Source organism: Papio anubis, chromosome 5 (assembly GCF_008728515.1).
Source record: "Papio anubis isolate 15944 chromosome 5, Panubis1.0, whole genome shotgun sequence".
In the NCBI taxonomy this organism is placed as follows: domain Eukaryota; kingdom Metazoa; phylum Chordata; class Mammalia; order Primates; family Cercopithecidae; genus Papio; species Papio anubis.
Window position 1 is genome coordinate 158,765,444 of NC_044980.1, and position 15,606 is coordinate 158,781,049.

Here is a 15,606-nt window from a genome sequence, read left to right on the forward strand (position 1 = left end):
GACATATTTCAGTCGAAAAGGGCAAACCAGGAAATTTACTCATGAAAACCAATTTATATAAGCATATGAATAGTATAACTATTCCCATAGTAAGTCTGGTATTCATCCTGAGAACTCTTGGGGACACATGAGTAATCCTCAGTGCAACTTCAATTTAGTCTGTGTTTAAATATAGAAAGGGCATGAAGTTTGTCCTGGATTTTTTATTATTATTATTTTCTCTCTGGTATCAAATCAACCAGTGTGATGGCCTGTGAACTCTTTCAGCATTCTCTCTGCAAAATCAGAGTGTGACAAGGTGTCAGCATTGACAGATCAGCAGTGGAGATTGAGCAGACCTGAATTAATAAAGGTCAAAATTGTCAACAGGAGGAGTGCCTGGTGGCATGTGGGGACTTGCTCCTAAACAGCATTTGAAAAGCAAAAAGTGGCTCTGGAACAGAACCCAAGGCACCTGGACAAGCCAGGAATTTCCTGAGGATCATCTTTAAAATAAATTCGTACTCAACTCATTTTTTAAATGTCCTGCATTTCTTCTCCTCTCTATCCTTAAATGCTCAAAAACTTCTCTGTCCCAAAGGAAACAAAGGTATTAGAGTGAAGGAAATGATAGTTCTTAATGGATCCTTATAGAAAGCAATCTGCATGTCTGCATGTAAGCAAAGTTCCTTGCATGCCTCCACCCTCATCCCTGCCTCCTTTTCCCCTCTCCTATCTTTATGATGTTTTCAAAGCAATTTGTAGAAGCAAAGTGCTTTTCCTCTGTACCACATAATTTGGTCATTGATTTTATTTTGCCTGTACCATTATCTTATCATTTGGTGTCAGTTCCACCTCTTAAGCCCAATATCTAAGAAACAGAGAGGGGATATCTTACATTTCTCTTACACACCCTGGGATGTTAACTGAGTCCACCTACGTACTCAATTCAGAGGAGATAATCTTACTTGAGTTGATGAGGAAAGAACTTTAAATTAGTTGTATTTCAGCGGGGGAAATGAACATTTTTTTCAGCCCTTCAAGTGTATTCTTCAAAATTGCAAGAGTGTCAATGTTGCTTCAAAATAAATAAAACCATTTTGTACTTCTATAGGAATAATGAAAATGTGTGACATAAGATTTTCTGGAAGACTTAGATTTCTCTATAAAGTTTTTTTAATGGAGCTATGTTTGCTAGCTTTCTTGTCTCTTAATCTTTTCTTTAAAGAGCAGATCTGGATTATATGACAGGGAAATATATATCTCTATGTTTCCAAACTTTGCCAATCTTTAGGCTGATTTTGTGAGGTGTGTATGCATGCATATATGTGTGCGTGTGTGTGTATGTGAGTGTGCTGTTCTGTGACTATTACTTCATGATGGCCAATTAACTTCCAAATTATTTGAGCTGAAAACAAAAATAGCTACAAAGCTACCTATATTTTGCTTGAGAAGTATGACACAGACATATTTTAGTTTTACCCCTCACGTTTATCCTTGCAAAATGCAGCCTAGAAGTAACCAAATTCCTTCCATCCCTCAAAATTTTACTTTTTCTCCTATAAATGACTATTAGACAATTTTCTTCAGTAAGAAGTAGTTTGAGAAGCACCAATATAGCAAATACATTTTCTTCATTCTCTAACTGCTAGAGAAAGTGTACTAATTAGAGGAAAGCATGAACTAAAATTTTTTTCTCTGTGTATTTACCAGATTGTTTTAATGCCAGGATCTTTTCCAACTTTCTTTTTTGCCTCGAGACTTTTATTCCTGTTTGACAACATCCTAGTAAAAGTTAGACAATCTTGTTTCACTACCATTTGGATAGAATCATTATTTTGTAAAATGGAACCATCTAAAGATGCCATCTCAGTGACGTTAAATAAAATTACAATCCAAATGCTTCTTTGTGATTTTCTTTTTCTTTTTTAGTGTATTAAGCTCTCATGGGACGAAAATGTTAAAACACAGTATCTTTCATAACTCCTCTTTTATACCTTTTATCTTACAGGTGATCATTATCTAAAATTAAATTGGCTAAGTGATTTTTTTTTTTTAATGGCATAGATTGTATTTTCTCTCATAGGCATCTTTATAAAGTTAGTTCCTTATGGAAAAGTCAGACAGTATTATTAGTAACCAGTTGCCATGCGATCTGGTTCCAATGGGATAATTGGTAAACAATTAGGCTGTGTTGTTAATAAAATCCTGAAGACTCTCAGATGCCCAAATCATTGTATTATGAAGAATATGACATTTTCTAGAACATAAAAGGCTAACCTGTTCCACTATACACAGGGAAAAAATGAAGGATATTAAACTGAGAGAGAACATTTAAAAAATGTCTATAATAATCCCTTTTTTCTTAAATAAGATACTGTCTTGATAAATAGTCATAGATTTTAAAGAAGAAAAAACTGAATACCTGATGGAAGAAAAAATACTCATAATCTTATCAATGTCAATATTACCTGACATGAAATATCTCTAGCTTTTTTATTTACCCACATAAATGTGTGTATATATAAATATTAGATTGCCTTTTTGAAGACGATGATTATAAATTTTATATTTGAAGTCTATATTTATATTTAAATACATAGGTTATTCAAGTCCCTATGTTGTTACATTTTTTTTATACAGTAAGGTTTTTAGTTAGCTGTGTAATATTTGGCATTTTGTTTTTTTAAAAAAACCATATTTGGGTATTGTAAAGTTATATCTATTTTGCTATTATCAATAATTTTCAGATACTTGTATAACAAAATTATATCTTCAAGCATAACTCCACTTTATTTTTAACCTTTTAGACTAATTTCCTATAGATACAAATTGTAACGTCTAGGTCATTTACATTTCTTATACTATATTCATTTTTATATTTTATGTGTCATTTATTTTTCTTGTACCCATTTTACTGTTGAAGTATTAGGTTGGTGCAAAAGCAATTGAGGCTTTTGCCATATTTATTGTGTTCCCGTAAGGTATCCTACTTTTGTCTTTAAATATTTTCTGAGTATATTTCTTTATTTTTGTGATTATGTTACAGTTAATTTACTGAATTAGAACAAGACAAACTTCCTAATAATATTAGTGTTATTAGTATAAAGAACTGTTCTTTAATATTTTTCAGAATCTGTTCTATTTTTGTTAGCTATAATGCATGCATATGTGTTTTTATATCATGTGCATACAGGGAAAGAGATAGCTTTATAGACATGGAAAAATCTTTGAATCTCCTTTCCCTTTTTTCGCTATACTCTCTCCATTTCTCTTTCTTTCTCCCCACCTTATTATAGTTTCATGAGAAAGCAAAAAAGAAAGGGAACTGAGAGAGAAAGATATGTTAATTTTACATATTACTTTTTAGTGAACTCATATTATAAAAGACATATACACTATAAAATTGAATTGCATTCAGTAGAAGTTTGGAAGACAATTTTAAATGCCCCTCATTTAAGATTCTGATACAAAGAAAACAGAAAAGGGGAAAAATTAGTTTTAATATTAAAAAATGTAACTCTTAATTTGCTAATCCAAAATACAAGCAAGAAATTAGAAAAAATCTTTCTAAACTTGGTAGCTTGTTTTATTAAGAGCTGTTATAACATTAACTACAACATAAAACTAAGAAGAAAAAGTGATCTACAGGTATTAAAAAACAAAAAGAAAGAAAATATATACAGTTATGGCCAGGCGCAGTGGCTCATGACTGTAATCCTAGCACTTTGGGAGACCAAGGGAGGCGAATCGCTTGAGGCCAGGAGTTTGAAACCAACCTGGCCAATGTGGTGAAACCCTGTCTCTACTGAAAATACAAAAATTAGCCAGGTGTGGTGGTGGGCACCTGTAATTCCAGCTACTTGGGAGGCTGAGTCAGGAGGATCACTTGAACCTGGAAGACAGAGGTTGCAGTGAGCTGAGATCATGCCACTGCACTCCATCCAGCCTGGGTGACAGAGTGAGTGAGACACCATCTAAAAAAAATGAAAGGAAAATATACACAGTTACCATGTAGAAGTGAAACTGACACTAGTAATATATAATTGAAAAATGCTGATACTGAATGAAATCACTAGATATTTTATCTTTTGCCTTTCAATTTTCAAAAGACATGCAGGATATTCAATGTATCCATTCCAAATCAACTCTCAGAATGAGCTAAGACTTCCAACAGACATCTGAAAAGTAAAAATTAGAAGTAATAATTAATAAATTTATTTTATCTTTCCTTGTTCTCCCCACTTCAATGTTATGTTCACTGAATATTATACGACAAAGATTCTGACTGAAATCTTTGGAAGATGTTAAAAAATCTTCAACTTGTTCATTTTATGAATAAGGAGACTGAGACACTGCATGCATGATTTGCTAAAACCACAAAAACTGCTTTGCAAGTTAATGAAAGACTTTTCAAAAAATATGTGTTAGGGAGAAAACAAATGAAGTTTCAAGACAGAAATCATTTATTTGTTCAATTTCAGGAAGATCCCTTTTCCAAAAATTTGAACGCATGATTTTCTTATATGTCTAGTTAACGTTATATATACTTCCTTATATGCATAATTAACATAATTAATACAACATATTTACAACAAAACACATTATTAACATAATTACTGGGTTATTCATTCATTTAACCAACATTTATTAGGCTCTATGTGCCAGACTTTGTGATTTCTTAAAACATTAGTTAATGTATGTATGTACAGGTATTTAGACAATTCAATGGAAATATATTTTTTATCAAATTCACTTATTCCTAGAAGTTATCATGTGTATTAGAGCTCTCTAGAGAAAGAGCAATCAATAGGAGAATTTACATATATTTACATAAAATATGTATATGTATATATTATATACATCAGCCGTATGTCAAAGATATTGCACTTCTGGTTTCATATCATCCCAGTAAAGCAAATATTGCAATAAAGGGAGTAATAAACAGAGTTACACACAGTTTTTGGTTTCCCAGCACATATAAAAGTGATGTCACGGCCGGGCGTGGTGGTTTATGCCTGTAATCCCAGCACTTTGGGAGGCCGAGGCGGGTGGATCATGAGGTCAAGAGATCAAGACCATCCTGGCTAACACAGCGAAACCCCATCTCTACTAAAAATACAAAAAATTAGCCAGGTGTGGTGGCAGGCACCTGTAGTCCCAGCTACTAGGGAGGCTGAGGCAGGAGAATGGGGTGAACCTGGGAGGCAGAGCTTGCAGTGAGCCGAGATTGTGCCACTGTACTTCAGCCTGGGTGACAGAGCGAGACTCTGTCTCAAAAATAAATAAATAAATAAATAAGTGATGTTACATTATGCTCTACTAAGTTTGCAATAATATTATGTTTAAAAAATGCATATAATTTAAATTTTTAAAAAAATTCATTACCAACATGCAATATCATGTGAGACTTCAGCAAGTTGTAATCTTTTTGTGATGGAGGGTGTGTTGACTCAATGTTGATGTCTGCTTAATGATCAGGACGGAGGTTGCTAAAAGTTGGGATGGCTGCAGCAATTTTTTAAAAGAAGAATGAGGTTTGGCACATCAATTATCTCTTCCTTTCACAAAAGATTTCTCTGAAGCATGCCATGCTGTTTGATAGCATTTTACCCACAGTAGAACTTCTTTCAAAATTGGAGTCAATCCTCTTGAACCCTGACACTGCTTCTTCAGCTAAGTTTATAGAATGGTTTAAACCCTGTATTGTCATTTCAACAATGTTTACAGCATCTTTTCTAGGAGTAGATTCCATCTCAGGAAACCACTTTATTTACAAACCCATAAGAAGCATTGCCTCATTCATTAAAGTTTCATCATGAGATTACAGGAATTCAGTCACATCTTCAGACTCCACTACTAATCCTAGTTCTCTTGCTATTTCCACCCAATCTGCAGTAACTTTGTCCAATGAAGTCTTGAATTCCTCAAAGTCATCCATGAGGGTGGGAATCAACTTATTTCTAATTCCTGTTAATATTGATATTTTTTTCTCTTCTCATGAATCACAGTGTTCTTAATAACATCTAGAATGCTAAATCCTTTTCAGAAGGTTCTCAATTTTCTTTGCCCAGATCCATGAGAAAAATCATTTTCTATGACAGCTATAACCTTACAAAATGTATTTCTTAAATAGTAAGACTTGAAGTTCAAAATTACTTCTTGATCCATAGGCTACAGAATGCATGTTGTGTTCATAGACATGGAAACAACATTAATCTCTTTGTACATCTCAATCAGAGCTCTTGGGTGACTAGGTACATTGTCACTGAGCAACAATGTGTTGAAAGACATTTTTTTCTTTTTTGAGCAGTAGTTCTCAACATTACGCTTATAATGTTCAGTAAACCGTTCTGTAAAGAGATATGCTCTCATCTAGGCTTTGTTTTTGCATTTATAGAGCATAGACAGAGTAGATTTATCATCATATTCAAGGCTCTAAGACTTTCCAAATGGTAAATGAGCACTGTCTTCAATTTAAAGTCAGAGTTGTATAAGCCCCTAACAAGAGAGTCAGGCATTGACTTCTCCCTTCTACCTATGAAAGTCCTACATGGCATCTTCTTCCAAGAGAAGACTGTTTTGTCTACATTGAAAGCCTGTCAATTCCTGGATTCCTGCAGCCACCTTCATCAATTATCTTAGCTAGATTTTCTGGATAACTTGCTGAAGCTTCTCCATCAGCCCTTGCTGCTTCACTGTGTAATTTTAGTTTATGGAGATGGCTTCTTTCATTAAACTGCATGAATCATCCTGTGCTTGCTTTAAACGTTTTTCTGCCATTTCCTCACTTCTCTCAGCCTTCATAGAATGGAAGAGAGTTAAGGCCTATCTCTGGATTAGGTTTTGACTTAGAGAATGTTGTGGTTGGTTTGATCTTCTATCTAGACCACTCAAACTCTCTCCATATCAGCAATAAAGCCGTTTTGCTTTCTTATCATCTGTGTGTTCACTGGAATAGGAATTTAAATTTCCTTCAAGAACTTTTCCTTTGCTTTTACAACTTAGTTAACTGGTATAAGAGATTTAGCTTTCAGTCTGTCTCAGATTTCAGCATGGCTTCCTCTCTAAGATTAATCATTTCTAGCTTTTGGGTTAAATTGTGAGATGTGCTATGCATCCTTTTACATGAACACTTAGAAACCATTGTAGGATTACTAACTGACCTAATTATGATATTGTTGTGTCTCAGGGAAGAGGGAGGCTCAAGGAGATTGTGAGAGATGAGGGAATGGCTGATTGGTAGAGCAGTCAAAATAAACACAACCTTTTATCAATTAAGTTCACTGTGTTATGTGTGCATTATTTGTAGTGCACCAAAGCAATGACAATAATAACATCAAAGATAACTCGTCACCATAACAGATATAACAATAATAGAAAAGTTGAAGTATTGTGAGAATTATCAAAATGTGACACAGGGACACATACAGTGAGCACATACTGTTGGAAGGATACACTTGCTCAGTGAAGGATTGCCACAAATCTTTAATTTGTAAGAAATTCAGTATCTGTGAAGCACAATAAAGCAAAATACAATAAAACAAGGTATGCCTGTGTATGTGTAAATGTACATATGATGCTATCTAATATACTTTATATACATATATACAATGAAATCTTATATATTATACACATATAGAATATGTAAAAGAAGGAATTGGCTCATGTGATTATGGAGATTGGCAAGTCTCCATATCTGCAATGGCCAGGCTGGAGAACTAGGAGCATCAATGATGTAGTTTGAGTCTGAAGACTGATAGGTTTGAGACCCAGGAAGGACTGATAATCCAGCTTGAGTCCAAAGGCAGGAAAAAAACTGATTGGCCAGCTAGAAGACAGTCTAATAGGGGCAGTTCCCCCTTATCATAGGCAGGTCAGCTTTTTTGTTCTCATCAGGCCTTCAATTGATTGGAGAGGGGCCCACCCACATTAGGGAGAGGGGCCCACCCATATTGTGCTTGAACTCAGCCTAACCATTCAAATGTTAATCTCAGCCAGCCACATTCTCACAGACACACCCAGAATAATGTTTAACTACTGTGTGGACACTCCATGGCCCAGTCAATCTGACACATCAACTTAACCATCACACCATATTTTCCTCACTATTATTACATCATGCTTCCACAGCCCCATATCAAAGATGCTACATAAAGACATAAGTGGGAGGTAGGCAGTAAAGCCTTGTGTAAAGATACTTTACCATTCATATTCCATAAGTCATGACAGTGACTAGGTCTTATAATATCATCTGGGATTTCTTTAATGTCAGAAACATAAAGCTACATTAGGAAATCATGACATGAGAACTCTACACACAACCAATAAATCGGACTCCTAAGTAATTATTTGAAAGACTAAACTTAGCACATAAGATTGGAAACACCACTGCAAAATTAGGACTGAGACAGTGAAAGGGATCTGACTTAACTGACTCCATCTTGCTTCTAACCTCCAAGCTGTCCTTGTTCATTCCTGGGTGTAGGCTGAACTAACTTTGGGAGAAACTTTGTTTATGGTTTATGGTTATACTTTAAAGCAAAGACAATAACAGCCCTTTCCCAAAGCAAACCTCCTTCTTGCCAGGGGACTGGATTGCCTTTGTAGGACTAACATTAGTCACAAGATTATAAATTATGTTTAGGGGTCATAGAACTGGAGGCTACAAGATTCTGACCCTCCTTAAACTGCTCCTAAGATCGGTGCTTGAGATATTTTCCAGACCCTGCACTTGATGGATTAGTTGGTACCAGATGGATAAACTGGCTCATCTGATCTTGTGGCCCCCACCCAGGAACTGACTCAGTGCATGAAGACAGCTTCAACTTCCTATGATTTCATCTCTGACCAATCAGCACTTCCGGCTCACTGGCTTCCTCCCACCCACCAAGTTATCCTTAAAATCACTGCTTCTGGAATACTCAGGGAGACTGATTTGGGTAACAATAAAACTCCAGTCTACCACACAGCTGGCTCTGCATGATTTACTCTTTTTCTATTGCAATTCCCTTGTCTTGATAAATCAGCTCTGTGTAGACAGTGGGCAAGGTGAACCCGTTGGGTGACTACATGATTACTATATTAACATAGTAATTGGTTACTAAATTACTATAAGGAGTAGAAAAGTGATTGACAATTGAATAATCCACTCACAATTGATCATCAAACTGATAAGACACTGGATCCTTGGGAAGCAAATATGAATAAAGAACAGTTTTAAGGAGATTGCACTCTATTGAAGAAGTCAACATCAACATAAGAGGCCACAGAAGACACAATTTGCTATAGTGTATTGGTCATCTTCAAGCTTTTAGAAGTTGCTGATCTCTGTACTTTCAGTATAAAATTTAAAAGGATATAAATCAAAAGCTCAATTGTGAAATGGAGCTGTGAAATCTGCAGTGAGAAAATGTCTTTAGCTAGATATTCTGGAAAGTTCCTGGAAAGTTTTTATCAATTTTTTTTTAACCAATAAACACACTTCTCTATCTTTACCTGCACAGAAAACTCTTTCTGTACCAGTTGATTCAAAGCAAATGTATGAAATAAACTGTGCCTTCTTGAATCTTTAATCCAGTGCATTGCATCTCCCCACACCTTTAGGTGGTCTATCTCTTCTGCCTTCTCCTTTATCTTTTCCTACTGCCGGTACAGATTGTCATAGAACTCATTTATACCTTTCTTATTCTAGATAAATGCTACCAGCTGTTGCCAGGAACTACCTGCCATTTGTAATAACTCATTATACTTGACAGTAAAAATCTCCCCTACATGGCAAATGCTAGCTCATAGACTTTATACTGATGAATCCATTTGGATTCATTTTCAGCCAGTGGGTAAACCTGAATTGGGGAATTGGATAGTGCCTAAGATCACCCCATTGTATAACTCTCATTACTTTTTTATGAGCTCACCCAGCATGAAAATAATTCATTAGCAATGAACATATTTAATTGTTCTTTCTAGTTCATCCCTTTGTACATTTTAAACAGATTATCCTCGCTGTCTACAAACAAACCTGAAATCAAAAAGCAGATGCTACCTCTAATTGGAAGACTCAGGTAGGGTACTTAAAACACAAACAAGCACACTTCTATTTAGGATTTTATGTGTAACCTTTGATTGTGTCCGGAACATGATATAATGAATAAATAAATAAATAAATTGCATGCATGCATTAATGAATACATTAATAGAAGAACGGGTAAAAGATCATTCTTTGATGCCCATGTTTACCACTAGAATAAAGAAAGAAAGAGGACAGTCAGAGAAAGGAAAGAATATAGTTAACAAGAGCGATGAGTGGGGAACAGCAAATAAACAGATTTCTGTATCTTTCTGCAGATTGAATTGGAATCTCAGATTTTCTACACTTATTTTAGGCATAATGGAAAGTCAATAAGGAATTATTACTCACTCAGTACCCTCATCAAGGAAGGAAGGAAGGAAGGAAGGAAGGAAAGGAAGGAAGGAAGGAAAAATTCAGAAGAAATGAAAAGATTTATAATTTCTACAAATAAAATTTGTATATAATTTCTACAAATAAACATACAAAAATAAAGAGAGTTCTTGTAAACTCATGTGAAATCTAGTACATTAGAACATTCCACATATTTTGGTGACAAATATTTGAACTAGTATCAAATTATTGTGGGGATGGTTGAGCCTTAAAAGTTTACAACCTTGACGTGGTTATAATGAAAAGAATTTAACTTCCTCTAGATTACTCATTAGTACTGATGCATTAATTAAAATAGATAATTGGTTTCTTTCCTATCATCATGTATATTTTTTGAGTAGGCTATCATTGAAGGTACTGTTATTTTTCTATTCTAATTAAGAAAAAACAAACATCTTTAAACCAAAACAGAAACTACTCTTTAAATTATTCCGTTTTATGAGCAGAGGAAAGCCATGCAATGACATTTTATGCTAAAATATTTTTGGGTCAAATTTTAATTTAACTGCTGCGTCTTCAGTGTGCCTGTGGAAGGAGAATCTTGAAAACCCTATATTGATAAGCATAATAAAATTCTATATAATGAGTATAGGAGCATAATTAGTTGGTAAATAAAATTTTATCAGCTCATATTACCAAGTTGCCTGCTGTACTGGAAAATGTAGCTTATTTTTAACATGGGTGAAAAGACCCTGCAATTTGATGAAAAAACCTAGTCAAATGAAGCCCAAATTCATAATTTGAAGCCTATAATAGGAATGCTAACACTTAGAAACAGAAGGATGGTGGTAAGGCATCTCCTGTTAGTTTCCAGGCCTGCACAAATGACAGCAGATCAGTACATTGTACTCCTGGAGGAGGAGATTAATAGGAGCATGACAGACAAGTTTCAGAAACCAGAGTTCCTCAAGCTGAGGAAGAGAGAAAGGCAACATATTTCAGTAGTGATTTTCAAGTAAATGTGATGTTATTTAGCAAAGCAATAATATTTTTTTAAAATCAACTAACTTGGATAAAAAAAGAAAGAGCAGATATTATGAAAAGTACAATTTTAACTAGATAATTAGACTGTAGTTGCTATCACATGTACCTTTCACTTAGCATTTACTTGAGATTCAAAGTTGTTAATTTTATTATTAAGTGACATTTTTCATTACCCCAATTAGGGTATAAGCGCTTTGAGCCTTCAGATATTATGGGAATTTTTTGTGTGTGCGCATGGAAGGTGGGGCATACTGGGTAGATATATCTTGATTATCCAGAGGTGTTAAATAAATACAAACAACTCAGATTTCAGCATCAAACAGTTCTGAGATTCAAAGAATTTCTCTTTGGAGTATCTTCTTGTTTTTACTTTATAGTTGGTGTAATTTCTCACTTGTAAAATGTTGCTAAAATAGTGCCAAGAATATCCATAAACTTTCCTCCAGTTTTTCCTATTCTTCATATTTTACTACACTTACTTTAACATTTATGTTCTTTTCTCTCTCTGGCATACTTTCACTCTCTCTATGTGCGTGTACACATAAATTATTTTCTTCTGGACTATTTGAAGGTAAATTTTATATATCATGGCCCTTTTCCTGTAAATTCTTTAGCATGAGTTTAGGAGCAGGTATTGCATTTAGGGGTCATGTCTCTTGAGCCTCCTTTAACCCAGAGCAATCCATAGTTTTTCTTTGTGCTTAATGACATTAATATTTTTGACAAATATATCCTTCTATCTTTAAAAACAGGCTATTTCTCATTGAGCATTGTTTTGATCTTTCTTTACTGACTAGATGGTGGTTATGCATTCTCACTGGAATGCTGCATAGGAGGTAGTTTGTTACACATCTGTGTTACGCATCTGGAACCACATGATGTCCATTGGTCCCTCATTAATGGCCTTAATTTTAATGGTTAGTGATAAAATTAATTATCACCTGGTCATGATGTTGCCCCATTTCTCCTTTCTCCATTGTATAATTACTGAGCGGTTGTTTTTCTCTCTCCCTTGCAACTATTAAACAACCTGTGGGAGTCACTTGAAGACTATGCAAATATCCTGCTTTCTATTGAAACTTCCTGCTGGTCTTATCATCTAGTGAGGGTTCCTTCCTGCTCCAATTTTAACATGGTAATATTCTAATTTCAACTATCCCTTCAGGTTACCAGTCAACCCTCGGCATTCTGCTTTTATATATCCTTCCCATATCCATATAGTAGTATATATTTATTGTCAGTATGAATTCACCAATTTCTGTTTTCTTCAAGAGGTCATAATTCATTATGGTTTTTGAGTATTTTGGTGTTCCTAATGTCCGTATTTGGCCAGTGAAAGCCTCTTGGTTGGTTCATCTCTCCTTGTGAGAGGCCCCACAACTTGGTTTTACTTATTTGGAGCTTTCTTTCTTTGTAGCTTACCTTGTATCCATGCTGCTTAATCCCTGAAATCAACAATTTATTCAAGAAATCCTGTTCCTTTTAGTGGGAGGTAAAGACCAAGATCTAGGTATAAGCTATGCATGTTGCTATTAGGGAGTTTTTGCTTCTGGGTCTTTGCAGCAGACAGTGTAGATAAAAAATACGTTGATATACGGATGTATTTGCATACATGTATTACACAAGCACACTTGTATATACATACTTGTATGTTTGCATTCATGAGCACATCAACAAGCACATACATACACACATACCTATTTTAGAAATCATCACTTCATTTGTTCTTTCTTCTCAGTGAAAATCTTAGCTCCCAACATGATCAACACATTTATGCATTTGCTCAATCCTATAATGCATCTAAAATATTTTCATAATTTTCTCACCCACACCATTATCATAAACAATTCTGCTAAAAAGAGTTTAGGATTGGTTTGAGCTTCTGCCATCAAATCCCACACATCACTCTGCCCAAGACCAAGAGTACAGAGTGAAACATCCTGTTCATCTGCACTTAGACTGGATCTTTCTTTTGTGACTATGGTGTTCATCTAAAATATGACTAAGCTTATTTGTTTCTGTTTGTGGGCAGTATTTTCTTCTTGTCGTTCTTATTTGTTTAATGTAATGTTGTGAATGTTTGTGGGATGTTAACAGGCTTCAAAAGTCAAAACTGTACATCAAGGTATACTCAGAGAAGAGTCACTCTCCTCTGTCCTTCCACCCCATCCCTTCCATCTCATCCTGTGTAGTTAACAACTTCATTTTTTCTGGATTTTGCTACCTATATTGCTTTTTTTGATCATGATGAGCAAGTGCAGTGTATTTACTTATTATTCTTTCTTATATATAGCATAGCATATATATTCTTGTACATTTTGCTTTTTCACTCAATACTATGCCTGTTCATAGAGTCTTTCTTCACTTTTTAAATGACAGCATAATACTCCATTGAATTTGCCCACTCTCCTGTGCTTGAAGATTTAGGTGGTTTCTAATATTTTGAAATTACAAATAATACTGCAATAAATAGATTTGTAAAAATGGATTTTCATATTTTTAGAGGTATACCTTCAAGGTAAATTTCTAGAAGTAGGACTACTGGATTGAAGGATAAATACATATGTAGTTAATTAAATATTTTCAAAATCCCCTCCATAAGAATTGCACCATTTTCCATTCCCACCTGCAATGTTGGAGAGAGCCTGTTTCTCCAAAGCCTTTGCAATGGAGTGGATTGTCAAGCTTTTGAATTTTTGCCAGTCTGATGGTTCAGGAACACTTTCTTACAGTAGTTTTAATTACACTTTTCTTACAAATGAAGATGAATACCTTTTCAAATGTTTAAAGGACACTTTTATATCTCCCTTTGTGAATTTTCAGTTCAGGGCATTTCTTTACCAAATATAGAAATGTTGATTTTGGAATGCTTTCATCCCCTTTCAAGGACAGTGATAGACAATAGGTATGTTGCGACTGAGCCAGAGGTCAGAAATCAGGGTGTCAGCAGGGCTGTGTTCCCTCAGAAGTTCTGAGCTATATTCTGTTCTTTATCCTTTCTAGCTTCTGGCAGATACAGATGTTCCTTGCATGAAGGCCCTATCATTCCAATCTCTGCCTCCATCTATATATTACCTTCTCCTCTTCTATCTCTCTGCTCTCCCTTGCCTCTTTCTCATAAGAACACTCGCAAAGGCATTTAAGGCCCACCTGAATAATTCAGGATAATCACTTCCTCTCAAGATCTTTAATTGAATTATATCTTTGCCATACAAGATATTTACTCTTTTGCTATAAAAGGTAATAGTCAAAGTTTCTGGGGATTAGGATATGGACATATGTTTTTGGGAACCACCACTGAACCCACTACACATGGTTAATCTTAAATTATATGAAGGGGAAAGAGGAGACAGGCTTCTTGGTATCTAATATTCTCTGGGTATGTGAAGGAAAGGAGTTATGAGAAACAGCATGGTCATTCTCCTGGCTGTGATTCTCAGCTTGTCTGGAATAGAAGGGTACTTAGACCATAAGAGCATTTAGCTGAAAGAGATTTAGTAATTGTTTCTGTATTTTAACTGACTTAATCATTTTGTTGTAATGTGCCCTAATAGCAGTAACTGCATTATAAATTTATAAAAAATGAAGCCATCTGAGGATGTCTGGATTATAGAATAAACAGTTTTGAAAAGGAGGAACAAGGCACTTTAAAAACTTTAAGCCTCTAATGAGCTTAATTTGTGACCCTAGCAAGAATCACAAAACATGTGGTTGTAAAGCTTTGTAGAAGGGTGAGATCACAGTGTTCCAGGCATGGTGATTCAACTGAAGGCATCATTCAGATATGATGTCATCAAGACTGAACGTGTGTTGGAAGCACCTGATACTAACTGCTGTTGTTTCACCCAGCTGATCTTAAACAAAAGTCTACCTTTAAATGTCATTGTAAAGGGCATTCTCCTTTGTTTAAGGATCAGGTCATACAACTGGTAAATATTATTGCCTTATATATTTTCATAATGCCTGTCCATCAGAAAGTTTTGGCTGGTACTACCTATTGTGATTTAAACAAGATGTTCTTAGTCATGCAGAGGCTAACATTATACTTCATAGTGTATCCTACAGGCCTTCAGGATAAATTGATGGCTCATAGAATCTTATAGTTAGAAGAAAATTTAGAGGTAACTGACAAACTACCCATTTGATTTGATGCTTGAATACTGTTTCCTGCCATTACTTTG